We start from the raw sequence: 23,980 nt of genomic DNA, 5'->3' as shown, positions 1-23,980 counted from the left end.
CAAAGTTTTGCTTAGTATCTATTTGAAAGCAACATCAAAGCGTGGGTAAGCCAACCATTTCAAAAGGCATCAAGAGCTAACTAAAAAGGTACAGTAACTGTGAAGGGCACCTTTGGGCTTCATATGATGGATGATAAGAAAGACAAAAGTCAGAGAAGGAGAGACAGAGATGGGTGGGAGAGAGAGAGAGAGAGAGAGACTAAGGAGAGATGGGCGAAAAGAGAAATTACGGGGGAGAGAGGTGAGCTTATATGAAAGGTATCCTTAATTAGATGGAATGTTTGCCCTCTTCCACAAATTCCTTCATGTGGTGCCAGTAAAAAAGACCAAAGCTGATGAGTATTTGGGAGAACTATCTGCCTAAGTGGCCTTTTATTGAGGGATAAAAAGCTCCTCTTTGCCTCTGTTCCCATCCACTGCCCCTGATTATGGTAGATGTGAAGTCGGATGAAAGGAGGCCAAGGATTTCTGACGTGTCCTGTTGTATGCAGATGTGATGACAGGTCTGGCATTTGGCAGATGATACCTGTGAACTGCCTTCTGAGAACTCAGCCAATTAAAACAGTAAAGGACATTAAAGGGAGAGTGCACAAATGTTTTACAAATATTCTAAGTATTCTATCTGCATATCATCATAGACATTTAGGCTAGCGTGAAGATGACTTACAAATCAATACTTAACACAACACCACCTTGCTGTAATCCATGTTTGAAATATATCATTCTCATAGGGAAAAAAATATGTCGGACAGCATTATGTGTTGAAATTGCTTACAGTTTTCTTTAACTTTGTGTCTGCCGCCAAACTATTATTATACTATTACAGTGATGTCAACTGTGTAGCACACTTATCGGAATTCATATTAATGTCAATTAAACTAGACATGAGGGGAACCTGCAAACAACAATGATGATCTAAAGTGGTATTATGGCTATGTACTTTCATAAAAAAATGCGTCAAACTTTAGCACTTGCAGCAGAGTTGATTGATCAAGTGGCGCGCTAATGAAAGCTGCAAGACTGAGGGAGATTAGATGGCTGCTAAGCTTTGACCCTGGATGTGGAAACAGCGAGGGCTGGGGATTGCTATCATAAAGCAGCTAAATGGCTTATTTCACCTCCAGCACTAGTAGCCCCCCACTGGCATCACTATTTGGATAATGATACCCGTAAATGTCTGCAGTAAACAGCTGAGGAACAGGGGCTCCGGCCCTTTCCCATCACCATTACATGAGGTAGGGATGATCATTACCCAGTGAGTTCTTGCCACTATAGCAAGACAACCACATTCACAGTTATGTGTTACGAATGGATCCTAACCACAGACATAACACAAACAGATACACTGAAAGAAAACAAATCCATCCATCTTCGTCTGCTTATCCAGGGTCGGGTTGCGCTTAAAAAAAACAACTTTCAATATAGTAGGTTTTGAAGAAAGTTTTGGTGATTTTGTTTTAATAATGTTGACACCCTGCTAGGAATATAATACTGGAGCAAACATTTAATACAGAGAACTTAGCTATAAAAAAAGGTAAAATGTGAAGATATTGAATATAAAAAAAAAAAATAAAACATCCCATACAGGTTCTCGCCTGCTGTCAGTCAAAATGAGCGCCACTACACAGTTAAAAGCCAAATCATAAACGTAGTATGGGGATTATGATGGATTTTCATCACAGAAACATGTTTGATTTTTACAATAACCCAAACAATTTGAGATCCTGTAGTTTGAGATGATTAACAATGGACAGTAGTGGAATGTAACTAATTCAGTACTGTACATACAGTACTTGATTTGTACTTGAAACAGTATGTATGTTACTTTACACTTCTACTCCAGGAACATTTAAGGGGGAAATATGGTACTTTTTACTCCACTTCATTTATCTGACAGCTGTAGTTACTTTAAAAATGTATGATGAATTTAGAAAATATGATTAGATTAAATTAAATTAGTATATAAAATGGCTCGGTTAATTTAGCTTCACTTCGACCAGCTACAAATGCTTCTTACACATTACTGAATGAATGATCAGTAAATAAATAATATAACACTCACATGGGAAATTGGGAAGTACAGTACATGCTTTTGCTTGTGATACATTTAAGCATTTTGCTAATAATACTTGCATACTTTAACAGTTTTAATGTAATACTTTTCCTTGTAATTAAGTACTTTTTAAAGTGAGTATTGCTACTTTCTTTAGTAAAGGATGTGAATTCTTCCTTCATCACTCATATTGGAATTAAATAGTAGAAATAAATGGACTTTATTTTAGGACTACAATCTTTAAAAAAGCAAGCCATTAGATATTTGATGCTAGTCATTTAACAGTGGGTTAGTATTTTAAATGTGTTCCTGTCTGAACTGTGGCATATAAACAGCTACTGCAACACGGTTACTTTTTAAATCAATATGATTTGTATACTGTATGTTATTGCATCTGCCAGCACATTTATTTTTTAAGTTCATTTTTCAAACTTGTTTTGAGCAGTGAGCAGCTGCAATTTGTGCATTGCAACATTGGAGTTTTACACATAAATGGAAACCAGCTTTCTGTTTGAATCTAGTTGAGTGGTTGACAAAGTGAACAAAAACCATCAAACAGCAAAGTCTATGTTAAAGAATATGTTATAATAATAATAAGTTATTTGAAATGGAAATGTTATATATGTATTTTGTTATCATTTTAACTGATCTACTATTTTTCACATTTAAGTTTCCGTATGTAATTGTACAGTCATTTCATATTTCAATTAACTTTTCTCAATAGACACTAGTTAAAGCTTTCAGGTGTGCTGATTTCACATTGACATTATCTGACTGAGTTTTAATTAAAAACAAAGACTCAGTGTCTCCCAGGTGACATCACTTTGTGGACAATTTCACACTCATATGCTTTCCAAAAACTTATTAAGATCATTTCAGATGTGGATATGAAGATAATGTATGAAAAATAATGTCAGCTTTGTCTTTTGAGGAGGCAGACAAGCACGTTTTCCACCTTTCAATCAATCATGCAACATTCTACCTGCATATCTAATGCATGCTATGTGTACACATAATGTACGGTACGCATATACAGTATGTATATATTCATGTACAGTATGTATGTACATACAATATGCATGCATCTATCTATCTATCTATCTATCTATCTATCTATCTATCCATCCATCCATCTATTTATTTGAGACAGCATTTGAATGCAAAAAATGTGTGTGTGTGTGTGTGTGTGTGTAGAAAATAAAATGCTTAGTGAGTTAACAGGATCTTAGCGATTAAAAAACACCAACATATATTTTGTGACATTTTTGCTGATGTTCAGTTTTGAGACTGATGTGGTTCATAACCGGATATGAGTTAAAGAGAACATCATTTTAGAGATCCAGCACTGCCCAATAAACAGATACAGATAGGTCTCGTTCAGACATTACATAAATTAAACAACAGCTCATCCTTTCATTACATAAATTATGGAACAGTTCATGCAGAAACCACATCATAAAGCCTTTTTTGGCTAAGGCTCTTGCTGGCCCTGAAGTCCTGTGATGTGTTTGCCAGTAAGAGGACAATAAGACTGGCAGAGCTGTCTGGTGAAACATGAGATAAGAAAATTAAAACAAAAATTGCTAGACCTCACTGTTAATGTGAATGCCGAGCAGCTTAAGTCCATTGAGAGATCCGTGAAACAAAAACAAGCCTGTGCAAATCATTGATAGTCCATCATCTCATAATGATGTTATGATATTGAAGCTATTATTCTGACTGCACGTGTGCTGAATGTCACCATGAAAACTTTACCTCTCCTCTAGCATATAGAACTCAGCATGTATGGAGGTACATTCACATCATTCTCCAGGGACACAAACCCACTTTTTCAATGTAATTACCACTGATATATAACGATGGCTGGATCACAATATACCAACCTCTTCAGCAGCTTGTCCACCCCCTCAATTACCCCTACACACCACTGCACAGGAAAACATGGGCAAAACCCAGCTAAAGCAAAATACCACCACTAGACTACAGCTTTAAAATTACACAACTGATGTGTGTTAAAATGAACTAATAAATGTGCAATGTAATTAATCATTTCCCACTCATTCAGGTAGCTAAATATACACCTGCCTTGCTTCACACTCACCTTATGGCCTGCAGAATAATTCATTGTGATGCCTCATAAGATGCAATGCCCGCAGAGGAAAGGCTCATTGCATTTACCTGCTCGTATTTACCTGTCATCGGTAAATGTATGTGGGACTGCCACTGGATGACCCTTTGCAGCACTCCGACTTATTCCTCTGTTGATGCAGCTGCTCTGCTTACATTGGCCACCACTCGCCACACACCAATTACTCTTCGTCTTTGTAGCTATTGGTCTGCTAAGCACTTCAATCCATCTCTGTCTCCGAGGCCATGACGTCAACCCAAAATGATTAATCAAATGCAAGTCAACATCCAAGAGCAACACCTAGGGTACCCTGTTAGCATACATTACCCATAATACTTCATGGATGTCATGTTAAATATTGAACGTGTGAGGATTCCAAAAAAACAACAGCAGTTTCTTGTGGAGCATGTGCCAAGAAATCCAAGTATAATGTCGTATCGCTCTGATGCGGTTTAGAGAGCTTACGGCAATATACTCTAATATTGTATTTCATACAATATTAAAATCCCTCTTTTCCATTTGTTCCACATAATCAAGCAGTGCTTTTGATGATGCAAGTGAAACTATAATCATTATACCTTGTGTGTTTATGTAAAATAGCAATGAAACTCACCACAAAACCCCTCAGTAAAACTGTTTCTAGGTGACCGTAAAGCAACTTGATCCTGCTGAAGTCCAAGCCTGTGGACATTGTTTTTTGAGCAAGTGCAAGACACTGTATTATCAATTTACACGTGTAAGGCTACAGTACCATTTTAAACACAACACACACCGCCCCCATAATAAGGAACAGAAGATCCACAAGGGGATTGAAAGAAATACAATAGACTGTAGCTTTCTGCAGTAACAATAAGGCCCAGGCGAACAGAGGAGCTGCCGGTACACAGCCCTTGTAATGCATTAAACATTATTTTGCCACATCCAAGTTGTTGATGGATGCAATTCATGTTCAACTCCAGATTTGCCAGCACAGATGCCCAGCAAAAAAAAAAACACTAATAGAATACTGTACAGAACAGAAACTCTTAGAAAAATTAGAATTTAGGTTAATTTCTTACGCTCATTACTAAAGGATTACAAAGAAGTTGGAGCGTTACCTTAAATTATGCCTGTAGCAATCCTCCACTGAGGCTTTACTGTTTTAAGGTCCCCTTCTCAAGCTGCGATGCTGCTTTCGGATCTCCTCCTTTTCTTACGGTTCCTGCATGAGCCACATAGTGCACAAGAGCACTAACGCACTGACACATGGATGGCACTCGAGCGATGGCAAAAGGGTTAAAACCTAGTGGACCGGAAAGTCACACCAGCATCGTTCTAGTTGCCAGCCGCCGCTGCCTGCCGCACTCTCCAGCAGCTCTTCACCTCCTGCTTCTCTTTCTTCTTTCCTTTTTTTTTTTTTTTTTTTGCTCAACCTATATCGTGGGCTTCTCCCCCTCCTTATGCGAGATGGTAGACAAGAGCACCGGGCGATTTGCACCACTCTATCATGGATCGTGTTACGCTGTCTGGCTGTAGCGGCGGTCACAGATGATAGGCTGAGTAGCTTTGCGTGTGTGTGTTTAGCCCCCAAAAGAAGTAGCGGGAGAAGAGAAGAAGAGGGAGGGAGGGAGGGAGGGAGGGAGGGAGAGGTAGGCTGCCAGCCTTAAAACACAAAAAAATCTGGAATGGTATCCAAAAACATTACTGAGCTAGATGTTATACTTTGACATAAAACCTTGATGTGAAATCATAAGGGAGAGTGTCACTGAGTTACTGTATGCAGACTTTAAAGTAACACTTTTAAATGCGTCATTTCAGTTTGAAATCATTTGATTAATCACATTGAAATGCAATCTGTTATTTATCTTTGTTTTGCTCACATACATGCATATCTTTTGTACTATTATTTCAATATTTTATAACATCTTAAGCTCATTAGAATATACAGTAGAGTTAGTATATGTGATACATAATGCTGCAGACAAAAGCAATATAGAAACAGTAGCCTCTGGTTATTTGATCACAGATGAGTTCATACATCACAACAGTGAGAACACTAAAAATAATTAATTTATGCCACACGTTTATACTGTGCCTGTCAAAGCGAGGATGAGAATTGAAGCTACCCGGCTAACCCTTGTTTTGATTTTGTCTTGTTGACTAGATTGTCAGCATTGTTTGTTTACTTTTGACAGCATTTTAAAAAGAAGGCAAAATATTTGATTGACTTTATAAGACACACTTTCACAAACTGCGGCACCTAATCATGGCCGACAGGGGCAAATGCATTGCAACTAGGGCTGGGACGAATTGTCGACGTCATCGATTACGTAAATGCGTCGGCACAAATAATTTGCGTCGACACGTCACTAAATAAAATAAATAAATAAAACTTGCGTGCAAATTAATTAATGTAATGCGGAACTAATGTAATGCAGAACTACTGTTAGATACGCGGGACACCTAATCTGTAGCCCCGCCTTAGCTCTGAAGCTAGCCGAGCTCATGGGCCAAGCTCCTCCGCCCAAATGCAGTTTTTTGTCAGGTCGATGGTCCAGTGAGTGAGTCAGAGATAGCAGCACGAGTATGGCGAGTGGTGACGACCCACAGAGGACCCGCCGGCAAGTTTGGGAAAACTTCGAGACTGTATGGCTGCATCCTGGAGCCTCCCGTCTCATGCCCTCCCGCCTGGTGCCATCCCCGCCTCGAAAACTTCGGTCTTCGGGTCACAGTAGTAGGCTACAGGTGAGAGAGTGGTGGATAATACGAGGACTGTGTGTCGGCGTTATTCAGCAGTTGTTGGGTATGTGAGTGGAAATACATCTAACATGCTACCGCATATCCAACGCCATCACCCAGATGTGCCAATCACTGGAACGAGACAAAAAAACTGTCCAACTTCTCCTCCCTGCAGTGCCTAACCAGCCTTTAGATACAAATAATTAAAGTTAAATTAAAGGGAGAAGAGCTTGGATGTTAAACAAGAGCTTATTCATTATTTTACCTACTGTTAAAAAAAAGCAAATACAGGCTATTCTTTTTGCACTTGCTCTGTTTACTTTAAGTTTTTATTTTTGTATTCCTCCTGAAAGTGACTTTATTTTGTAGTTGAATTGATAGCCTACATCTGGCTTCAGGTTGCACTACAAATTCATTTTACTTGAACAGGGCAGTGTTAAACAATTTTAATAAATAGAGATTTGAACCGTATTGAAATTTGTTTTGTGTAAATTGTTAATAATTGAGCAATGGGAAAATAATGGCTAATTGAAAAATTAATCGTTAGATTAATTGAAAAATTAATCGTTAGATTAGTCGACTAATCGAAAAAATAATCGCTAGATTAATCGTTTAAAAAATAATCGTTTGGGACAGCCCTAATTGCAACTTAATGAAACACACGCAAATAGACAAAACACAAGCAAATTAAGAAAACATCTTCATTAATTTGACAACACGTGCAGCATTTAGCAAACGCGCTGCAAATACACACAACACAACCAAATACACAAACGCGCTGCAAATACACAAACGATGCAAAAAGAAAAGCACACAATCCCCGAAAACAAATGCAACAAAAAAAACGCTGCATCCAGATTACACAACAGAGGTTCTCCAGGCCTCTAGGGGGAGCGCTAATTGGAACAGCTTGATTTTCGACCTCACTGAGAGAGATGGAGAGAGATGGAGAGAGAGAGAAAGAGAGAGAGAGAGAGAGAGAGAGAGAGAGAGCCGGGGCACGTTCAATCTCAGAACAGTGTGCACCGTTGTGAAACGGTGTGCAACTGCTTTGAGATCATAGACTGTAAATATTAAGTCTATGTTTGAGATTCTCCTGTGTCTCTAGTTTCTTTGCTCAGGTCACAGGTGATACCCAATCAGCAGAGACGTGTCTGTGTAATAAAATATATATATATATATATATATATATATATATATATATATATATATGAAATGTACATCTGTAGTTGATGTAGCCTACTGAAGTAGCATATCACATGACATGGTAAAGATAAGTTTGAGGCAGATAATTAAGGACTGTTTTTCAATGTAATTATGCTATTTTCAAGTTATTGTTGTGAAGTGTAATTGTTTAAAGCTCCATTGTGTAATTTTTTTAGTTGATTCTTAGCAAAAAAAACTTTTTTCTTTCACAAATATGTGCTCATTCATGTGTAATTACTTCCACCAACTAATCAAAGTATTCTCGTAAGCGTAGAATCTGCCATTCAGAATCATTCAGAATACATACGAGCGAGTCACTCGTATGTATTCTACCATGTCCATCTTCAAAATACATTAGCCAAAGAGGGACATACCTCCGCGTTTCGCGCTTTTTCACTCAGTAGCACTGTGACGAATGCCAGGGAGGGGGAGAAGATTACTCAGCGACTGCCGGCAGATTTGAAAGCCGGTTGAAGATGGAGATTCATGCCTATTCTCGAGGACATGTAACAGAGTCACCAAGGAAGTTAAAAAGAGAATTAAAACGACGACAGGCAAAGCAAAAAGCCTAAAGTTAATATTGGAGATGGAAAGAGCTCATAAAGAGCAAGGATTTTAAAAGGGACGCCGAAGTTGCCTGCTTTCTTCTCAAAAGGTAATTCTGCCTGTTTGTGTAAATTCAAAGTTTTATAGTTGCTTGGCCAACTATAACATGGTTGTGCATAACACTAGAACGATGTCTAGCATACTTTTCCTCGTGTCAATGATGAAAAAGGATTCTCTACCTTGTAACATAAACGTAATCATATGTGTCGTGATTTCCCTGGCAGACAACTCACGTCATGTGCATTTGTAACGCAGACTAGCTCCAGCTAGAACAGCTGCATGTAAACGATGGAGATACTAAGAGCTAATTTCGGTTTCATTGACATTGTTCATACTGCTCAGAGAAATCTATCAAAAACACAAACCTCTGTTGCTTCTCTCCTACGCTGTAAACATTGCCTTACACTATTAATCTCATACAATATACAGAATAACGATAGCACTGATACTTTACTAACATTAGCTTGCATATGTTTGGGAACCTGATAGCTGATGTTAGCAAAAAAAATGGTACCAAAATAACGTAAAACTATTATTACACTGGAAGGAACACTCACGGACAAAGTCGTACTTCTTGGAATAATACGGCCACTGTAGGAGTTATAACGCGCTCGCAATGGGAGGGGTTAGAAAGTAATATTCAGTTGGTTGTCATATACAATTTTACTGCTAGATGGGAGAAATTCTTACACAATGTAATGTCAGACCAGACCAAGGTTTCAACCTATGACAATAATGAACCACAGCCTCAAATGTTGGTTTTGAGGAGCTGCAGGATTCATTCATGAAACCTATACACATTTACTACCACCTCACAAGAGGAGGCGATTAACCAATGTTAATATATCTGCCGGAAACTCAAAGTGAGTCCCACTGGTATTGTTTGTTTGCTACTTTCAGATGGTTTTATTTTAAAAATGATTTCTCTTTTTTTTCATAATTTTACTCTTTTTTGTTATTTAAGTAGTTTATCTTTCAATGCGTTTACAGTAGCCGCTAAAGCGCTGCACACTTCCTTTTGACACCCATGCTAAGCAATTGGGCTGTTCATACAGCATACGCTGTGCCACAGGATGTGATCTGGAGCGATTGTTTCGGCATCTCGTCTATTCTTTTCTGCAAGCCACAAGCGAACCTTGCAAGAAAGGTAAGTAAGTAAACTTTATTTATAAAGCACAGTGATTATTTCTTATAAACAACATAGACAACATATTATGATATACATTATCTGATTCTGATTAATGATCAAATATGCATCCCCTGCTTGCCAACCCTTTTAGTTTTTGTGCCCCTCTCCCTGCTGTTCTCCTGTAGATTTAATCCCCCCAATTTTTATATGATGAAATATCAGAACCTGCCCATCCACAATATTTATTAAGAAATTGCCTCGTGTCACTGCTGTTTGGGATTTTTTGTTATTTTTTTTATTACATAAGCCGATTTCTTTCACACATCAAGAGAGAGTGAAAAAGACAAGCAGGCGCACGCACACACACACACACACACACACACACACACACACACACACACTTCATTGTGTCTTTCATTTGCATGTAGCCTACTCTGCCCGTGCTGCTAAGCCTGTGCATTAAAATAGTTGAAACAGGGGTGGTGGTGTTGGCAGCAGCAGCAACAACAACCGTTTGTTGAGGAAGTTAATCAGCTGGTTGATGGGCAACAGTGGAGGTTAAAGCCTGTGTCACGTCAATACATTTTGAAAGGACAACAGCCAATGGGGAAACACCAACACTAATGTCATCACACTCACTCCGCCCAATGGTGGAACTTCATCACTCAGTGACAGTTTACCATCCATTTATTTATTCTGGATAAATTAATTGTTGTCAAGGCTGATAATGTCAACAGATCTACTAGTGGGAAGACATAATCTCTGCTCTTTCAGTAGAATGACCAAATGACATGTGCCATCTAGGGACAGAGGCAATTTGTGAGTCTATAATATATACTGTATATTGCCCATATATTGCCATTACAACATTTATGTCTGAATCACATTATTTAAAATGCGAAGGGAAAATTATCATGAATAACGTTCTGTCTGAAAGTAATGGCAATAGTAACTACAGGAGCATGACATCAGTCATCAGGTTTCGAGCATCGTCACCAATATAGAGTTTTAACTTCAGTTGGTCATGGATAGTGAGTTGGTTGAAATCTTCTATTGTAAATTATATTGGACTTTGAGCCCACTCTGCTAATAAAATTTGAGGCAGACATTTCATATTTTCTTTCTATTTATTAAAGTATCAGTATTTTTAAACACGTATATGTCTATGTGCAATGTGTGTCTACTTGTGTGATACTAATGTAATCTTAAAATGCACATGAAAAAATAGTTTCTCATAGAGAAGTCTTTTGAGTCAAATGGTGTTCTAGTGGGTCATATCTTATTGCAAAATCAACTGGGCATTTACTTTTTTTTAAATAAATTAACATGTGGGCTCAGCTTTCATTAATGACCAACAACTAAAACAGCAAGACTGATAAGACTCCTTTGAAGGTGGACATCAAAAGTGATGCCTCTGGGGTTGAGAACAAGGGAGTGCTTCTTTGACATTTCCCCAGTGCATACACACATTGGCTCAAAGAGCTTGGTCACGCCTGTAGGCTCAAGTGTGGAAATATGTTACGAGTTTGGACTGCGGCCCTTGTAATCCAGGAGTGTCCCAGTTCCGTACGGCTTGAGTGAAATTCATATTGAGTGGCCCAAATTATTATATTCATCATCCATCCTGAAGAAACGGTATTCGAGACCTGGTATAGGACAGGCTATTTTAAGATGGAAGCATTTCTACATTAGTCATTTCAGAACACCTTGGAGATGATGTCGATTTTTATTCTTTTGGGAATAACAAACGGCCTCATTATAATTCCCACAGGGTGTGCCTTAGTAAGGTGGTGGAATTAAAACTCGACACAGTCACGTGGGTAAGTTAATGCCTTATTACAAATATCCTAGACAAATATCCATGTATCAGATTTGGACACTGTGTTTTAATAATAAGCTAAAACAGAGCCAAAATACAATACAATGAAAAAAAAATTGTGCATGTTTTACCATATTGTTTGTAATAGACAACAGGGCCCCATGGGAATATAGAGTACAGTATGAATGTGTACAGAAGGCTTGGTTAGAAACACAGTAATTTGGGTTGGGAGAGTAACCGAAGAGGTAGTGGGCTTGGGTTTGGTCTGTTCAGGGAATACATATGAATCTGTTGAAATTCCTGCCTTTTGACAGTCACCCGTCTAACTTTATCCATCTGCTGTCAAAGCAGGATTACCCCAAAAGCCCGCCTGGATACTGAACAACCTACAGCCAAGTATAGCTCATTTACGCTATAGCACTATGTGCAAACAAAGAGGGCGGGAGAAGGAAGGAACACAATGGTATCCACACTGGCAAAGATGGTGCAGTTATTTTCACCCGAGTAAACAATATGGGAAACGGGCCAGGATCTTTTTCACATAATATGCTTAATTCTCTGGCGAAAGGGGGAAAATGGACTCGTATTTCCACTAAAGAGCTGTTGCTAAATGACGGCTATTCAACCCAGTTTCAATTTTGACATGCCAAAGCTGTCTGAGGTACTAAGTTGCTGATGTGGGCGGGGGTGGTAGGTCTCTTTGCTCTCCTTGTGCTTCTTGGTCTCAGTCCAGCTGGCCTTTAGAATATGGATTATGTGTTGCCGCAGCCAGGCTCTCACTCCATGGGGGGCTGGATTGGGTGCCCAGCTTCAGCGGACTCCCCACCGAGACCCCTGGGTGAGAGGACGCTGAGAGCCCCCTCGGTTCTCAAGGCTGGATCATTGAAAATGCAGCGGGTGCTTCCCACACCAGCACCATACGTCAGTGTGTGAAAGAACACTAGCAACATTTAAAACACAGTGAAAAAGGGGATGGTGGGTGGGTAGGCAGAGGGGGGATCGGGATGTGGAACAACGAAGAAGAAGTAGAAGCAACAACCGTGATAGTGGCACAAATTCGACACTGCATCACTGCCAATCACAATGCCTTCTTTATCGGGGAGGGGGTAAAGAATAGAAAGAGAACCTTGGGAGTGCAGCTGTGCATCAGATTTACCTTTCAAAAAGTCCGGGGCGATAATAAGTATCCAAATGACAGCTCTGTGCCACAGCATTCCCGACTAAAGTTACCCAGAGGTCCTAATGTTGAGTGCCAGCAGCAGACACAAAGGTCGGAACAGTGGGGCGCCGAGGCAGCTAGCACAGCATGGCTAAATGGGGCAGGTGATTTCCCATCTCCTCCACTGCCCTCAAGGCACAGCCAATCACTGATGGGGAAAAGTGGTGCCCCAGCCTGCAAGCCAGGCAGCCAGAGTGAAGGAGCTAGAAAGGGAGCTGGAGTCTATCTGGGACCATGCATTATTCACATGCACCGCTACGGCACTAAGACCTCCACAAAAGAAAGGCCTCAGGTTCCATCAGTGCCGACTTGTTTCCAATCTATTATTGATGGCAACACTACACCCTATACTTTTCCCTGATTTACTGGATTCTATCATTGTTTCTATAATAAAGGCTATTTCCAGTAAAGTCAGAGCAAATGAGTCGAATATTTCTAAGCACAACGCCTGGGTGCTTCTTTCACTAAATCTTTTGGTATTGGCTTTAATTATAAAAAAAAAAGCATGCACTGTTACCTAGATGCATTTCTTTTTGCTGTGTAACAGTGTATGTGTGTGCTGACCCTAATATACACAGCAAAACCTGAAACCTTTGTGCGAATCATCAATTATGTCAAAGGTTTTCGTGCAAAACTAATTTCAGCGTGGAGACCTCCAGCTAGACCTAAGTGAAATAAATGAGCTATCCAATTACCACATCCTGATCACATGTAACCACTGTAATAAATGCTCTGACAAAATGTCCCCATCAGCAGCTTCCAAGTATCTAATACTGACATTATACTAATGTGTAAAACCATAACATTCTTAATTTTTTTTTAATCACTTTAAGACAGTGACTGTCTCTGTGCCTGCTTATAGTGCCATCTATTTTTTGCTTTATGTTCAAGGGCAAGGGACACAGGCTGAACCTTCACAACACAGACAAGGAGGTCTCATTATCATCATGTCTTGGTTATATCAGAGCCCTAATGAAAGTGCACTCATCTTGGATTGTGAAATGGACTAAGGAGTTATAAAGGAGTAATGTGATGCAGCGATAGGCTAGTCATCAGATATGAAATGGTACACTATCAGTATGTTTATTTATATGCTTGCATTGTATCACAAAGCTAAATTATCCTTTATGTTAAGATCTTTATCAGAATATGTTAAAAAGCTGCAGCTCTTGAACTCAAGAGGCAATTGCTTTGAATTTCATGGCAATGCCCGCATTATTACCATGCACACATCAAAGATTTCCTCTAAACCTCTGCTGGAAACACAATCAATCTGCTCAGTATGCATGGCTGGGACAGTGTGCCATCTCTTCCTTTGAGGATGTCGACGCATTTGACCGATGTGCAGTCGATCCCCCAGATTGTGGCTAATCATCATTACCGGCTGCTGAAACAATGACTTTCCTTCAGCCTGCTCGGCTTCAAGAAGGGCACAAGGGATCTGCTAGTTTTTCTTATGGTGGCTTAACAGTTGACTCTGGATTTGAGGAATTAAGGCAGACTTGGACACAACAAATTGTGCACTCTGATCATCCATCCAAGTCATCAACTATGGCCTGGCTTGCACTGCAAATCTGTCATGAATTACACAAAATTCAGCAATAGGTATTGTATATTTCGGAAAGTGTGATAGAGTTGCAGTTTCAGTTGAGGGAATTTCATTTTATACATTTGTAGCCCTGAAAACAAATGACTGATGCACACTCCTAAAAGGAAATAAAAATATAAAACAATAGGAGGGAAATGAGGACAGATGCATAAAAGGCAGTATTTGGGGAATTCTCCAAAATGGACAGCAGATTATGAAAAATGACTTCTTCCTTACAGTGCTTAAAGGTTAGGTCTCTATTACACAGAGAGCAAAATGTCAGCAGTATCCCCTGAAAGAGTGGACTATGATATTAATGGAGAGTCCAGAGAATGGGCTTCCCCTGACTGAGTTTCCCCTCTCTACCAGACACATTATTCATTTAGTTGTCAGCCAGCACCTGGCGCATATAACACCAACATCTACAAACTAAATGATGGAGAGAATATGGCCCATCCTAGTAGGAAGCCAGTGGTGAAATGATTGTTGTTCATGAAGTATAATGGAGAGTAAAACTACTGCTACTCGATAACCGAAGAGCTCTACGCCCGGGCAACTGAAGTTGTCGCCCAGGACTTATTAACATAATGTTCAATTTTCTAGCTAATATTGGACTTTTCATTTAGTTCTTAGCTACCCTTGAGACTATAAGGATGGGGGAAACTAGGCACAAAGCCTGTCATCAGGAAATGTAGAAAGAGCCACCTTACTTTAAACTCATTGTGAACAAAAAATAATTTTTATCTTACAGCGAGAAAAAAGTGTTACACCTTCAGTGGATCCTGCATCACTTGAAGAACTGACTGACTGCCCAAAACAAACCGGTGTATACATATTAAAGAAGTTATCTCGTTTGAATTGGTGTACATGATGTTTTATATTTATAGATAGAATGTTTTGTTCTATGGAAACGTGATGAACTCAGACAGAATGGCAGGATGATTAAATATATTACAGAGCGAGTCATCAGTCACATAGTCACCACTTTATGATGCAAAATGGCTTCTGCATGAGGCAGACTGTAGCGGTGGATTATTTGTGAGTAATATTCTTTTGCCATGGTAAATATATTGTGTCATGAAGCAGAGGGTAGAAGAAAAATTCTCTCAAGCTGTTTTAATGAAGTCCCAAATGTCATCCTCATACTTCTTTCAAGAGCAAATGCCAAGAAATTCCTCTAGAAGCTGGACTGTCCCTCAGTGAGTCTTCAAGTGGTTTGAAAACAAGCAGCTTCAGTGAAAGGCAGCCTGACTAGGAAAACAAAACAAAAATACCATAAAGGGGTCAGGGGGGTTGGCAGTAAACAGGTGGTTTTGGACTATTAAAGTCTATCTTTATGATTGGAGACATTTGATGAATTGTTGAGGCGGCGGTGAGCTCTGATTAGGGTCGGCTAGTAATCTTTTTCGTCCTGGAAAACTAGTTAAGTAAAAGAATAGTTTTGCAAACCCTATGCCAAAAATGACTTTAATCATCACCATCTTATAATTCATTTGCAATTACCCCTTACTGCTACATCTTTACAAAAAGGCTAATAGAAAAAGGGATTTCACAGTAACACCATTATAGTGAAAAATGTCAATGTAATTCAGTGTGTTTGGTAAGTGCAGTGAAGAGCGTCAGAGGCTGAGTTTAAATTAGAGCCAACACATTTTTCTCTCAACAATAGCGAGGAGCAGACAGGGGGGGAGAGAGGGTGGGCATCCAATTACTGGAGTACTGTGTGTGTCATCTTGACACCACGTTTGGGTTTCTTCAACGATGTATTAAATACACCAGACCTAAAGGCACAGCAGTAATGTTTGAAAGACTGAGACTTGCTGTTTTAGCAATTATCGGTGGGGAATCAGTGAGCGATTTCACATAAACAACTCAATACAGCGTCAATATGTCTTTTTTGACAACTTGTGTCAACATGCTTTTAGTCACGGTTTTACTATACTCAAAACCAAGCAGAAGAAATACACCAATGCAAAGTGACTTTATTTCAACGTGATTCCACCTGATTAAGCATTTTGAGTAGGGCTGTCAAATGATAATTTTTTTTTAAAAATCGTGATTAATCACTGAATTTCTATAGTTAATTGCAATTAATCGCATGTTTTATCACGATTAAAATTCTATTTTATTATTATTATTATTATTATTATTATTTTACATTTCAGAACTGTTTTTAAGTACATATTAACAATGGAAAGCAATTCTTACCAGTGTATCTTGACTGGGAATCAAATGAATGCGAGGAAAGTGACTTTATGAACTTGACTTTAAGATTTGTATTTGTTTATTATTTATTTACTGTAAACAAAAGAAAAATGTGTGAATCTGTCATTATTGCACAATTCCTCCAAGTGCCTACCTAAAAAACTAAAAATCCCTATCCTTACCAGAGTCAATATAGTGTGCAGTAACTTCTAAATAATTTTGATTACTCACTGACGTCCAGTGATCACCGGTTAATGAGACAGCGTTTGCAGCACTTTCCAGTGTGGCTGCTTTCTCCGTGTCGTACAGGCTGTGTGTGTGTGTGTGTGTGAAACTACTGTCCCCCTCGACGGCAATGTATAAGACGGGTCAGAACATGCCAACCGTAGTACGTCTTTAAGACCCGAGTCTTCTACGATGCTGACAGGTCTGCAGATAGTTGCCACCCATTTCGCAAGAGCGGTAGTAATTTTTTGGAATTTGGTTTCATCAACAGGTCGGCGAGTAGCACTCTCCAAAATAGTGCTTTGCCTGAGCCCGCTAGCATCAACCTGAGTCACGTTAATTAGCTCGTAGGTGGTAGCTCAAGCTTGACGTGCTTCGGTGATATTTTAATTCAGCTTTACACAATTTGCATGTGGCTTTCGACTTGTCTAATGAGCCGTCCGGGAGTTCTGGAAAATAAAAAGCGCCATTCAGAATTGTGTTGCTGCTGTCTTTCTCCATCATGCCTGCAGCCTGCAGCAGCAGGATGTGTTACGAGGAAGTATGGCAGCTTGATGATAAGTAAAGGTGCGGCAAAGGGTCAAAATAATAGCCTGTTAGGCACGACGCGAAGCCGAGTGAAGTGTAAAATAAATTAATAAATGGCGGCATGCGATTAAAAAAAATGTACGCGTTATGCTCTGCCCTTAATCTCATCGCGATTAACGCGTTAATGCTGACAGCCTTAATTTTGAGTAAACAATATCTCAAACCAACGGTAGCAATCACCCATATTTCAAGTTGCTTTTCATTTGTATTATTGTTTCTTATTCTAAGATCACTTTTTTAACTTGTCATACATCTCCACTGGGCAACTTAGTACATTGGCAGCTCAAAATGGCAGCAAATGTGAGATTCATCACCCAGAAATCATGTAAGATGACATAAGCATACTGGAGGCAGCAAGCTCATGTTTGCCCAGCTGGCCTGTCAGATCACTTTATACTAAATTATACCAAAGAGATGAGAGAGGCATCAGTTACATCTTTGGAGAGTCCAGCTTTCTCTGGATGGAGACTCATAGAGTTTGTTAAAGACTACTGTCGTTCAAGTCATTTTTAATGAAAAAGAAATCATCTTTTCAAGATCGTTATTTTATACAATATTGGTGATGTTTGCAGGGGGGGTGTTCATTTAATGTTTTGTTATTATGTTCAAGTCTGTGTTTTACTGTGTCACAAATTTACCCTTGGGAACAATGAACTTCAAACTTTAAAGTTGAGAAAAGCAGAGTCAACCCGAAACGTCTGAACATCTTCCAGACTGAAAACACAATGGCAGCTCATCTTCGACAACAATCAGGTAGGACATGATGTCACAATATTGTTTTGCTATATTCGCTTTGGAAATGCATTCTTCAGACGATCAGCCATTCTGCTCCGATCTCGAGTGAATCTGTCTTTCTCTTTCTAAACCTGCCAACCTTTAGAGCTGCCATGCAAAACTCTGCAGACAGCTCCTTTGGGTAATGTAGAAACAGGCAATAGGTGGAAGCTGCTCTAACCTATTTGCCAAATGGTCTGTCATCTAATGCCCTGGTGCTGCTCTATTGTCTTATCCTACTGCTGTGGCCTGTAAAAGGATAGATCGGCCTAATAAGATGAATGAGTTTTGACCCTGAAGCTGCTAAAAGCCAACCTGGCCAATTTGTCTGAGTGACCTCTACTCTTGGCAGAGACGTCCCTCACCTCTCTTGGAAGCCTTTAGGCAGGATCAATACCATAGAGGCAAAACAAATCAAAACAAGGAGTGTCTAAAAGCTGGCATACAACTACTCATTGCCTGTAATTAGTAGCAAAGACCCGTATTTTGGTTGATTCTTTCTGTATAGTTAACATTTTTTTAGATTTACTAAGCTGTGTCTTTGTTCTGGAGATGACTGAACCCCAACAACTGCAACTGTAATATCTGAAGTAAGAGCCACAATTGAAATAACATCCACAATGTGATTTATGATTAAAGTTAGTTTTATTTTAAATATTTAGATTACAGCTGGGCTGCTAAATCAGCCCTAATTCAATCAGGTATTCTCAAATCACAAATGGCTAATGTAAAGCAAGATGTCAGCTGTATACTGATTCATCAGTAATTTTATTATGCAAACCACAATCGTGGCTATTCCAAGGCCTGGATTGTAACATTGAGAAGTGCATTTTGAGGGAAAATAAGATTTTGTCGACTAAATTAAGGATTCTGTTTCATGTTCTGTTTATTGGTGTTGGGTTGTGTTCAACCAAGATAAAAGGCCCGGCTCGGATAGTTCGAGGCATGAAACGAAGAAGAGACCCTTTTACAAGATAATATGTTTTCTCTCTTTGAGCATGAATCAGTTTACATGGTATACGATATCAATCGTTGGCCTCAAATCTATATCTGCAAAGTGCTTAGGTTTGCATTGGTGATTAGATGAATTGAACTGAGAACAGTCTGTTACTTGAGCATCCCTTCATTGCCTGGACACCTAATGCCTTTCCCCTGCCTCTGAAGTGACCACAGTTTCAGGATGCTTCACTCTGGGCACTTGGCCAGAAAGCTTTATGTATTCTGATACCATTCATTTTTAATCAGGACCAGAATATCCTTCCAAACCTCTTGCAAGCTTCCTTTGACTACAAGACATAAACTTTGTTATATTTTAATTGATTTGGCAGTTCTCCTAGTTGTCGACTGTATAATTTCATTGTTAATACTGCTAATAATCCAAGAAAGAACTGCTGCACTATTCATTTGAAATGCTTTCTCTTTTCCTGTATTTTTAGCTGCTCTTCTCTTGTTGCAGAATTATGCATTTTCCCAGTATAGCACATGTAGCGATGGAAAATATTGTGTGTGTTCAGCATTTTTCACTTGGCTTTCCACTTCGACGTGCCCAACTCATCGCTGCATGCAGTGGAAGGGTTTCTTTACATGACTGCTGAGGAAAAAGGACATGAGAGCAGGGGAGGGGCATCTTCTTCTGTGGTATAATGAGTTTGACAATGAAAGTGACACTGCGTCCTCCCTGGACCTTGCCGTGTGATCAATCATAACAATGGCTCACCATTTCCTCCTCTGGATACTGACCTTTCTCCCTTCAGGAAAGGAAGTGTGTGTAGTTGTCTGCATCGGTGTGTGTTCCTAGATTTCATTGTGCCATCACCCTCTACCAATGAGCCCTTGAAGTCCTTCTGCATAGCCATAAGGGTGTCCTTTAGCACGGGGCCTTTTTTTCCCTGAAAAGCAAAAATGCCCACTTTGGGAATACAGATCTATCTTATTGTGCCATATAACCTATTTTAAGCTTAAAAATGTTGGGGGGCGGGTGTGGGGGGGGGGGGAGATATTACGCTTATGTATGTAAAATCCCATCACCCTAACAGCTTACAAGGTGATTTGATGCTGTTACTCCAGTAAGAAGAACTGCCAAGATTTCATGCAAATATCAACGAGTGAGATTATTATATATATTATATATAGGCTGTTTCTCTCATAGTTCAGTGCCCATAACTAAAGAGTGACAAAAACTGAGCTGACAGGATGTCTCATCAGCATGCCACTTACTGTATTTTATGGGGTTCTGTGGCCTTTTCTGTATGCACAGCGTATTAGCTTGACTACTTAAATAAAACATAAAAATAAATCTTTAAATATTGGTACTATCAAACTCATCTTAGCCACAAATGTCCCATGTTGGCAATAAGGCGTCTAGACACAATTTTATAGGCTTTTTTATGCCACTCTTAATTGTTGTTTTATCTGCACGGCAGAGGTATATACTGTCTATAATGTCTTTGAAACGACATAAAAAATCTGATCAATATAGACACAGATCAGTACTGTAACTCAGGTGGACATATTTTTAAGAAAAGGCTGCAAATGTTAAGATTGTAAAATGTGATGTGTAAGTTATGGTTTTTATGGTGCTACTTTCATGGATACTTTTAACGATAAGAGCTCTTAGGATTAATCTACAAGGTTCAAATGTACATTTAATAAAATTGACACATAAATAAATCAATAAATCACGAAAAAATAAGTAACTGATCAACAAAATCAGTGTGTGGGGAGACTGGTGCTAAATGTGGACAAAACTAAAACGATGTGCTTCTCGAGGTCAAAAAGGACAACTGATATAGAGAAGGGTGTAAATCAGATTGTTACTTTAAATAATAAGATTATTGAAAGAGTCTCAACTTACAAATACTTGGGCTTTCTTCTAGAAAACAATCTGTCTTTTAAACAACATATAGAGTGTCTTAGGAAAAAACTCAGGATAAAGTTTTTTTTTATTTCTTTTTTTACCGAAACATGCTGTTTTTCCTTTGGTGCAAGGAAGAAATTAATTCAAGCAACATCTTTATCAGCACTTGATTACTGTGATATTTTATATATGCATGCCAATTCGGCATAGCTGAAAACGTTACATTCCGTGTACCATGCTGCGTTACGTCTTGTCTCTGACTCGGTTTTCCGCACACATCATTCCAAGTTGTACGAGAAAGTGGGTTTGTCTCCTTTATGGAGCACTGGTATATTTTTCTTTATAAGGCCGTGTTGCACAAGCTGCCCTCTTATTTATGTTCGCTACTGACACCTAAAGCTATTGGTAGCTGCACCCTTCGGTCAGGGGCGCCGTATAGGGGGGGGGGGAAGTTAGGACAATTCCAACGGCCCAAACTAATATAAAATTATTAAACCATCATCATTCAGTATATATATTTCAAATATAATAATAAAATGAATGATCTCTTTGTTTTTACTTGTTTTTGGCAGTAAAAGTTAAATATCCCCATTGACCAAAAAGTAAACATCCATATTGACGACCAGCCCCCTGTATCTGCATGAAATGGTTTGGTCCTGCCTTAGCAGTGACGGTGTTTAGTTGCAGTCAGTAGATGCACAAGAACTACAGTGACCACAATGTTGCCAAGCAACGTTAAATCAAAATCTGGTTTACAAAAAAGGAAAGAAAGAAAAAAGAGAGAGGAAAGACAAAGGAAAGGGTGTCAAACTGTAACCCAGTTTTTCACCAAGAAAGGTGGGTAGCCTATAGTCTGTGAGTGGTATTAACCTGTTGGCTTAATGTCCATAGTGAAATAAGCTAGCTAGCTACAGACTAGTGTTAGCCTACATTTAATCACCATTTAATCAGTGCAGGGAAACGTTTAGCAAGATATTCATATTAAATCATTGTCCCTGCCCCTTTTAGCAGACTTAACAACAGATGAGTCAGCAGCACCCCAGTCTGTGCCCCTCCCTGTCCCAGTGAAGAAGGTGAGCAACATTGTGTTCAATGACATGCCAGTTAGCATTATTGCAGGGAGTCTGTGGGGATTTCTCTGTCTCTATTGCTCTTGTTACCATTACAAAAAAGAAAATGAAATATTTATTAATGACAGAAATTCAAACACATTAATAACATTTTTTTATTTTATTTATTTATTTTCTCACATAATGATCATTATGAAATAAAATAAAAAAACAACCTACTGTCTGTACTGGATGCTGGACAGTTGGAAACAGTGAGTAGCTTACCTGAGCCTGCATGTAATATACAGACAATATTAACTGTATTGAACTACAAGAAGCAAGACAGTTGCAAGCCTTTAATTAGAGTTATGTAAAGCTTTTGATGGGACAGTTAGGTCCTAGAGATGTGGTGACAACAGCTGCGCAGAGGGGGCCCAATTTGATTTTTTGTCATGGGGCCCAAAATTCCTGGTGGTGCCTCCCCTGCCTTCGGTCACACGGACAAATGATGTACGTCATTCCTCAAACCCGTACTGTGTTTGGTGAAAGTGCTCCGTGGAAGATTTTAAAAATAGGATAAAGGAGTTTCTGACCATTGAATGTCCTGTTACAGAATTCTGATTGTTTAATGTCATTTTTCTGTTTTGTATTAAGTCTGTTGTTTGCTGTTTGTTACTGTGTGTTGAAACTTGGACAATGCTACCTTGGCCAGGACTCCCTTGTAAAAAAGATTCTGAATCTCAATGGGACAATTTCCTGGTTAAATAAAGGATAAAAAAAGGAAATGCCCATCAGAAATAAATGTTGAATAATCACTTTAAATATGCAGAGGAGGTGAGAGTAGTTTTTAGCCCTGAGGCATGTCTGCAGGTTTTTCTAAGGCTGCATTCAACCCTAACAGCCTCCACCAATAAGGAATACAGGGAAACTGTATAAAGCCTGAGAGGGGAAAAACAATGTTGACAAGCATCCGCTGCTGCTCACTGAGCTTACTACTGTGAGTGCTTGCTAATATTTTAGGGTGACTCAGGTGAGCATATCAACAGTAGAAGTTCCTCTGTTGTTTTATTTGGACTTCGGTGCCTAGCCAGTAAAAGAACACAGTTCAATTCAATTTTAGGAAGAAAATCCATGGCTCCCATCCCCAGTGAAGATTATAGCCTTGATATTTTATATTTCAAACTCTTCTGTGAACAGGAAACTGCACACTGTAGGCTACATTCTGTGTACAAGTCTCTGTCAACATTTAACATTATTAATTCAGGCAAATATTAGAAACAATTTGACACAGCAAAAGTAATTTTATATCGGAACCCTTTGATTTGTGGTTTTGTTTGAGCGAGATGAAATGCTCACAATGACGAAAACCCCTGAAATCCTGACTGAAGTCGAGGCCTTTTAATGGCACATTTATTCATGTGTGTATAAAAGACTAACACACTTCCACTGCCAATGAAAAAAAGATTCAGAGGTATAACATGTAATTAAATGTTGCTTTTAATTGCATGTGTCAAAAAGGAAACTAGAGCAGCTCAGTACAATTAAAAAACAAAAAATTTTTGCACATATTTTCATCATTATACTTGGTCACTTAATTGGACTATTTATAAGAGTTGTGTTTAGATAACTGTGGTTTCATTATGGCTTTACAAAGAATACACTACTGCTGAAAATAGAATAAAAGCCTGCTTCATAATAGTGTTTAATATGGTTTTATTGTTTGGGTGTAACTTGAATCATACTGTAGCTTTCTGAAATCCAGCAATTCTTGGCTCATTGCTTTGCTGAAGGACACGTTGGAAACAATGCACAAAAG

General features: G+C 39.0%; 1 protein-coding gene across 6 annotated transcripts in view; it reads right to left on the bottom strand.

Annotated features, from left to right (window-relative positions):
- The window catches only part of si:dkey-237h12.3 (teneurin-3), a 159,170-nt gene that overhangs the window by 106,525 nt on the left and 28,665 nt on the right, over positions 1–23,980 (bottom strand). Inside the window, exon 1 of one of the 6 annotated variants that reach the window (XM_036001028.1) lies at positions 5,279–5,717. The exons of the other annotated variants lie outside the window; for them this stretch is intronic. The gene's annotated coding sequence lies outside the window, so the exon portion shown is untranslated. Of the gene's footprint in view, positions 1–5,278; positions 5,718–23,980 lie in introns of those variants that run through there. 6 annotated transcript variants of the gene reach the window in all.

This window comes from Sander lucioperca, chromosome 1, assembly GCF_008315115.2.
Source record: "Sander lucioperca isolate FBNREF2018 chromosome 1, SLUC_FBN_1.2, whole genome shotgun sequence".
NCBI classification, from domain to species: domain Eukaryota; kingdom Metazoa; phylum Chordata; class Actinopteri; order Perciformes; family Percidae; genus Sander; species Sander lucioperca.
This window is presented reverse-complemented; position numbering and strand designations above follow the sequence as displayed.